The sequence below is a fragment of the Magnolia sinica genome, chromosome 8 (genome assembly GCF_029962835.1).
Source record: "Magnolia sinica isolate HGM2019 chromosome 8, MsV1, whole genome shotgun sequence".
NCBI classification, from domain to species: domain Eukaryota; kingdom Viridiplantae; phylum Streptophyta; class Magnoliopsida; order Magnoliales; family Magnoliaceae; genus Magnolia; species Magnolia sinica.
This window is the reverse complement of record NC_080580.1, coordinates 62,964,040-62,971,991: the sequence shown is the minus strand read 5'-3', so window position 1 is coordinate 62,971,991 and position 7,952 is coordinate 62,964,040. Positions and strand designations below refer to the sequence as shown.

The 7,952-nt window shown below is 43.1% G+C and overlaps 1 non-coding gene across 1 annotated transcript; it reads right to left on the bottom strand.

The window, feature by feature from the left end:
* Positions 1-5,008: 5,008 nt before the first annotated feature.
* On the bottom strand, positions 5,009-5,115 carry LOC131254444 (small nucleolar RNA R71). The gene has a single exon (XR_009175557.1). It is a non-coding gene; the product is annotated as a small nucleolar RNA R71 (small nucleolar RNA).
* Between the last annotated feature and the right edge of the window lie 2,837 nt (positions 5,116-7,952).

The window sequence follows — 7,952 nt, the reverse complement described above, 5'->3', positions numbered from 1 at the left end:
TCGGCCTCGACAATCGGAATCGGCCTCGACAATCAGAATCGGCCTCGATAATTGGAATCGGAATCGGCCTCAACAATCAACCTCGACAATCGGAATCGGCCTCGACAATCAGAATCAGAATCGGTAATCGATCTCAATACAAGACGGGGTCCATAAATGGACGACTGATAATGGTCCAAGCAATATCAATGGGGCCCATTCGTTTAGGTTAACCCACTAGAGAATAATGAGAATGGGACTAACCAGGCTTAAGGGAAGGTCACAATGTGGACATTAAACCATCATTACCCATCAACGTAGACATTTAACCAACATTGCTCCCAAGGAGTCGCCCACGTAGAGCCAAACATATAGTGGGCCCATGGCTTCACACAAGTGCCTAATACACATCACATGGGTCTCACTTATGGGTAATATATGCATCACATTGGGCCTCACTCATGGGCCTCAAATACATCATATCGGGCCTCACATACACAATAGGTGGGCCCTACTCATGGGCTTCAAATACATAACAGGTGGGCCCTACACATGGGTCTCATATGCATCAAATGGGCCACGCGACATGGGCCTAATACATATCACAATGGGCCTCACAATATGAGCCTAATACATATCACAATGGGCCGCACGATATGGGCCTAATATATATACATCGCGTTGGGCCTCACCATCTGGGCTTCGAATACGTCACAATAAGCCACAACCCATGGGCCTAGAATACATCACTTTTAGCCTCACCAAATGGGCCGCATAAACACCACGTTAAGGTGGGCCCTGCACGTCCCAAGTGTGCCCCATACACATCATCTAGGCCTCACGTGGCAACTAAAACAAATGGATGGCGTGGCTGTGAAGTACATCAAAGTGGGTCCCACCGTCTGGATGGTGAGAATACAATACATACATCATGGTGGGCCACACCAGTCCGATAAACAGAATGGACAACATGGCTGAAAATACATACATCACAGTGTGCTCTACGGCACACCGTCCAAACGGACGGTGTGGAATACAACACATCATCAAGGTAGGCCCACCATACGGTCACAAAGACCTGAAACAAGAGGAAAAAACAAATATCATATTGGTCTAAAGCTTCTATGACCCAAAAAGGGTTTCAATGGTAGATGTTCAATCCTCCACTGTTTTCTACAGTGTGGTTCACCTGATACACGAATTTGCCCCATTTTTTTACTCAGGCTTGAAGACAAGCTTACCAATTGGATGGATGGTTTAGATGTAACATATACATCAAGGTGGCCTCACACCACCCGTCCAGATGGACGGGTGGGTATACAATATATTACCAAGGTGGGTCCCACCCCACACGTGTGACACATGTGGGTGGGTCCCACGCCAAGACAGATGGGTGGCGTGGCTTAAGCACATACATCAAGTGCCATCCCATCGTCCCAAATCAAATGGATGGTGGGGATATAAAATACATGCATCAAGGTAAGTCCCACGTGGGGCCCACCAGATATATATGTTATATATATAAATGTATATATATATATATATATTATAATATCATATTTCATCATTATTATTTTATTATTATTATTATTTTTTTAAACAATCAAGCCAGCGGCTAGGGATCTAACGTCTAGACCCTGGACGCAGGACGGTGTGGATTTAAAACCCTTACATTGTGGCTGGGGTCCACACGTAGGGATGGTGTGGATACAAGACATGCATCACGTGTGGGTCCCATACGGATGAATGGTTTGGATATAAAACATACCTCATGATTAGCGCCCACAAAACTTGCTATGTCAATACAACAGCATTTGCTATTGGCCCACCATCCAGATGATGGACAGCTGGGATCAACAGATACATCATGATGGCCCCCACGTGATGCACTCAACACGTTATCAAGGTGGGCCCCACGTCCCATGCATGGACGGGGTGGATAACATATATACATCAAGGTGCGTCCCACATGGATGGGGTCCACCGTCAGATGGACGGTGTTGATAAAACCCATAGATCAGTGATCGGCCCTACCCAGCACGTCCAAATGGACGGCTGGATGGTAGGGATACATCACAATGAGCCACACAATCATCACAAAAAAGGAGAGAGAAAGAGAGAGAAATCGAATGGCGGAGGGACTGATGAGGGTCGAATATTACCTATTAGACTCCGATTATTACCTGATTTTACATACATGATAATGCTTAACGTCAAATTTTAATCGTGTTTGTGATGTAGGGTGTAATGAGGAGCTTGGACTGAAAAAGGATACTACAAGCATGGAATTAACGCTCCGAAGTCACCAAAGCAAGGGATAGACCCCAGGGGACTGATATCAAAGAAATTACATGACAAAGATCTGAGAAAATAAAGTCGTTCACGTTAAAGAGGCCCAAAAGTTTCTAAGATTCAAGATCACATGGTTCCAGCCATCCATTTGGCTCAAAAATTCATACATGGCCTGGGGACCATAAATTAACCATACACGTAAAATTTCAGCCATTGTATACCTCTGCAAGTAGCCCAACAGATAGATAAGCCCCTAATTCCTTAAGTGGGGCCCACCTGGTCTCTGGATATGCCTCAAATTTGGTCTCAACCCATTATATGAGGATACAAAACCGATGGTCGGATTAGATTTCTCAGAAACATTACAGTGGAACCCACCTAGTGTTGCATGTGTTAGTGCACATGAGCACTCGTCGTGCACCAAACGAACCAAGTCGGTCAGCAGACGCTGACCCGACTTCCTTACTAAAACAGAAATTTTCATTTTCTACTGCACAACAGCGAGTTGCGGTTGATGTCAGGTGGGCCACCATCATCACAGATATTTCTGATCCAGACCGTCCATTCATTCCAAGAGGCTAAATCGACCGTACATATGGAGGATTTCTAGACTCATGCACATGTACACATGGAAATAGCGTCCACAACATCTAACGGATGGCAGAGCAGAAAATCAAGTGGACCGCATCAACGGACAACCAAAACCATTCATATCCAGCCTAAATTTCAAGTAGAAGACAATAGACGGTGAGGATTTTTCAATAGACGAGGATCATGGGCCCCACCAATGTCAGTGTAAGGCCTGTTACGTAGGCTCTATTTCAACGTCCGAAACCGACATTGTTTGGCCGATTGCACGATCATGGTCATTGATCATATGGCAGATCTGGACCGTTCATTGTAAAGCTCATCCCAAAACGTCCCAGAGGATGTTGTTTCTTCAGACAAAATGCAAGGAACATGGGAGTTGGAAGGCTCCGATTTTGACTACACCACCGACTTTCTAGTTAGGTACATTGCTATGCATAAAGAGCTTTCGCAGCCGACTCTTCCACAAACTCCACCTCTCCACCGCCCCTGGCATGTATAAAAGCAAGAAAAGAGAGAGGAGGAGGGGGCCAGATCTGGAGGACGTCTGAGGAGAGAGGAAGAAAGAAGGGAGAGATTGGAAAGGGATGTATTTTTATCAATTATATTTTTCCTTCTTTCCAGTTGAATCTATGAGTTTCTAATTTCTTAGCTAGGGCTGAGATAAAGCCCCTAATTTGAATGATTTTTTTTTTATTGTTGATCTCATCCGTAATTGATTGATTTGTTTCTTTCGCTATTGTGATTAAATGAAAACTCCATACTTCTCTAATCTATGAGCTTAACCAAAGTCTAGATGTGGATGTTATTTGGAATCTTATTCTAGGTATGCTTGAGTCTGACCATGAACAGGTTTCCTATAAAGAAAGAAATAGTAATCTACATCTATTCATGCCTGACCATGGATGGAAAGATGTGATCCTTGTGCTTCAAGGGAATTATACATCCTATGTGCCTGGCTAAGGACACAAAGTGTGCTTTATTTAGTAAATTTATATCAATCTGAATTAGGGTGAATCAATAGGTAAAACAAGGGCTGTGATAATTAGGGGTGGATTCAAAAGTCCTAGTGTTCTCCCTGATTGAATTTTCCTTCTTGTTCTCAGTTATTTTTCATTGATTTTCATTAGTTTACTTAATCACTAGCTCAATTATTTATTGGATTAGTTAAGAAGAATCATAAAATTCGAATTGTGACAACCAGTCCTCATGGGAACGATCTCATAATACGTACCGTATCTACACCTGATTCGTATACTTGCGAGTTTAAAATCATTTAAATCAGGTTGGTTTAAATAAAACATCAAATTTTTGGTGCCGTTGCCGGGGACTGTTTCGGTCCAATTGGATTTAGGATTCTCTCTTATCATAATTCATAGCCCTAGGATTTTTTCTCGCATCATTTCATAAATTTTAGGAAACTTAATTTATTTTAGTCTTTATTTTCTACAGGAATTGAGGAAGAAAGTCGAAGAAGAAAAAATTGTCTTTAAAGTGCAGAAGGAGCTCCCAATTATTCGGAAATCAATCATCTCCTTTTTTGGGTTCTTTCTTCCAATTCTTGTTTGCATAGTTTCATCTTGTTTTTAGGAATTCATAATTCTTAGCTCTTGTTTTATTTCTCTTAGGTTGCATCTTAGTTTAGCTTTCTTTCCTACATTACAGTAATTCAGTTTATGCTAGGATGTAGATCTCTGAACATAGAACTAGCACCTTTTGATCCTGAAATAGAAAGAACATTTCGTAGAAGAGTGAGAAACATTCTATTTGAAATGGCAGACGAGAATGGAATTAAAGCTCTTAGATATTATTTAGCTCCTGTCCAATTTAATGCACCTTCATGCATAGTGTTGCCAGCTACCAAGCAACACACTTTGAACTTAAACCTGGGGTCATACAGTTGTTGCCCTCCTTCTATGGTTTAGATAAGGAGGATCCATATCATCATGTGAAAGAATTCCTAGACATTTGCTCTACCTTTAAGTTCCAAAACTTTTCAGATGATTCGATTCGTTTGCGCCTTTTTCCTTTTTTTCTGAAGGATAAGGTGAAAGCATGGTTGAATTCTCTAGAAGTTGGGTCTATCACTACATAAGACTAACTATCTAAGAAGTTCTTAAACAAGTTCTTCCCCGTTCACAAAACTAATGCTCTCCGTAGAGAAATTACTAATTTCACACAAAAAGAGGGTGAGCACTTTCATGAATGTTGGGAAAGATGGAAGAACTTGCTTCTTAAATGTCCACACCATGGTTTTGAGAAGTGGCAACAGGTTCAATACTTCTATGACGGTTTGACACCCCAAAACCGTCGCATGGTTGATGCCACCAGTGGAGAGTCATTTGTGACCAAAAGTGATGTCAAAGCTTGGAATTTCTTTGAAACTTTGTGTGAAAACTCCTAACAATGGGACTATTCAAATAGAGGTGAAAGAAGTCCCCAACCACCGAAGAAAGGTGGCATATGTGAGATGGGAGTCATGCCAGATCGTTATGCCAAAATTGATAGCCTGACACAGAAAGTTGATGCTTTAATGTTAAATAATGGACCTCCAAAAACAACTCAAATCGAATCATGTGCCATATTTCCAGTCTCGCCCATCCTACGTAGTCTTGTCCATCTGGTGTAGCATTTCCAGAATTTCTCTCTTAACAAGTGCATGCTATGAATACTTTTCGGAGAACTGGGAATGAGTTGCCCTTATATATTAAGTGGGTCACATTACATAGGCCGCATTATATAAGATGCACCATTGGGTCGTAATTGCCTCACCACGGGCCCCATACATGGGCTTCATATACAACGTGTGGGCCACGTATCTGGGCCTAACAATACAAACAGGTGGGCCCCGCCCATGAGCCAAAATACATCATGATGGGCCTCATGGATGGGCTGCACCATTGGTCCTCAAGTGGGCTTGGACCACACCAAAATTACTTTAATAGTTGTAAGTGTAACATGTGTATCACTATACCCTATCATACATGGGCACATGGCCCTCTACTAATGATCCGCACTGTCCAAATGTTCCCTACGTAAATCAGCACCATCCATACATTGGACAGCACGTCCAAACATCGGACAACACCGTCCAAACGTTGTCTAGCACCGTCCAGCATAATCTAGACGGTGTGGATGAAGTAACACATCATGGTGGTGACCACGTGGTGGCCCACTAGAGATTTGAGTCTACCTCAGTTAAAGGCAGCCTTAAAACAAGCTTGCCAAAGGATGGATAGTTTGGATAGAATACATCCAGATGTGGGACCCACAGAACTTGCTGACGTCAGTCAGCAGATGGGTCCCATTATCTGGACGGACGGCTGGGTGAAAGGCACATATTTCTGGTGGGCCCCACCCTCGCACATGTCACACGTGTGGGTTAGGTCCCACGCAAATGGATGGACGGCATGATGGGTGGGTGTAGCTGCTAATCATCGTACGTCAGCCCCTAGAAATTCCAAAAAGGGTGGGTCCCACATGGGGGGTCCCACATGTACTGGTAAGCCCTCCTAAGGGCATATACATATACCATATATATTATATTATAGATAATATTATATCATATTACAATATTATAATATAATATAATATTACACTATATTTACATATCATGTACATATATAAGTATGTATATATATACAGCCTCTGTCCAGCGTCCAGCCACCTTCTAGCAAGCTGGACGGTGCTGGATGATGCACTTCATCATGGTGGTCCCACGTAGTGGGCCACGGAATTTCGATCAAGCTGATATTTGTCTTTCCCTCTCGTATGGGCCTATGTGACCATTCGGTCATGTAGGCCCCAATCGAGATCAAGGTGGCCCATTCGTTGGACATCATGGATAAAATACACACATCATAGGTGGGCCACTAATCATAGAGAAAGAAAGAGAGGGAGAGAGAGGAAAGGAGAGAGATCAGTGATAACGGAGGGGCCCTGCCACTATGGGCCCCTCTTGGATACAAAACATACATCAAGGTGGGTCCCACCATATGTGGACCCATAAATTGCAAAAGAAAATTACAAAAGGAATGTGAATGTGGGTTTAAGATCACCCATCGTCCACTTCTTCTTGGCTCCTTGGAAAGGTGATTGCCTTAGCTTTGATTTTAACGGAAGATGATGAAGTTTTGATGGTTAAGATGGGAGATGAGAGGGAAGGAAGTGGGCCACACACAAAACTCTCTCATGGAGATTTGGGAGAGCATGGACGTGTGATCTTTTGGTTGCTTGGAAATGGGGTTTGAGAAATGAGAGAGAGAAAGAGAGAGAGGGTTGTAAGGAGAGAGAGAGAGGGATGGGTGATGGAGTGATGGGTGAGGTGAGTGATGGGTGTGTAAGAACTTTGTTGACTTTTGGGGTAATTTTTGTAAGAGGGGTATGGGTTATATAAGGAATTGTTGACTTATGGGGTTGCTTGGAGATAGGGTGTGAGGTGATGTGTACTTGACATGCACTTGACCCTTGATGGGTTGAATGATTGATTGATGTGATATTGGTTAGAGATTCTCTTGAGTTTTGCAATGTGCAGCGTTTTCCTTGAACTGAATGCGGGCCCACATCTCCTGGCCTGAGTATCAGACCGGCGCGCGAGACGCGGCATCGGAATCGCGGTGACTGCACGGTTGCTAGGGTACAAGTCTCGGGTTGAGCCAACTATGGTTTGCAGGACTCGGTTTAGGATCGCACGCAAATGTCGAATACAGGTCGAGGGTTGCCGGAATTCGATCGGGAGGACAGCAGAAGCCTACAGAATGGTACGGTATACGATACGGGCCTTACAACTCTCCCCTCTTAATAAAAATTTCATCTTCAAAATTTAAACCACAACACAACTGAAACAGAGCTCACCAAGGAAGAGAAATCCTACCACTATAGATATAATCATCAAACACCTAAGAGATGGGGACAACGCCCACGAATATCAGCCCCTTACTCCCAAGACGCCTCGTCAGCACTATGATGATACCACTGAACCTCGGACCATGGATCAGAGATGATCGACACTAGAATACTTTGCAGCCTCACAATCTCAATGGTAGGGAACTATATTAGAAAATCTCTAAGTTATTCGAACTCGATAATCTAAT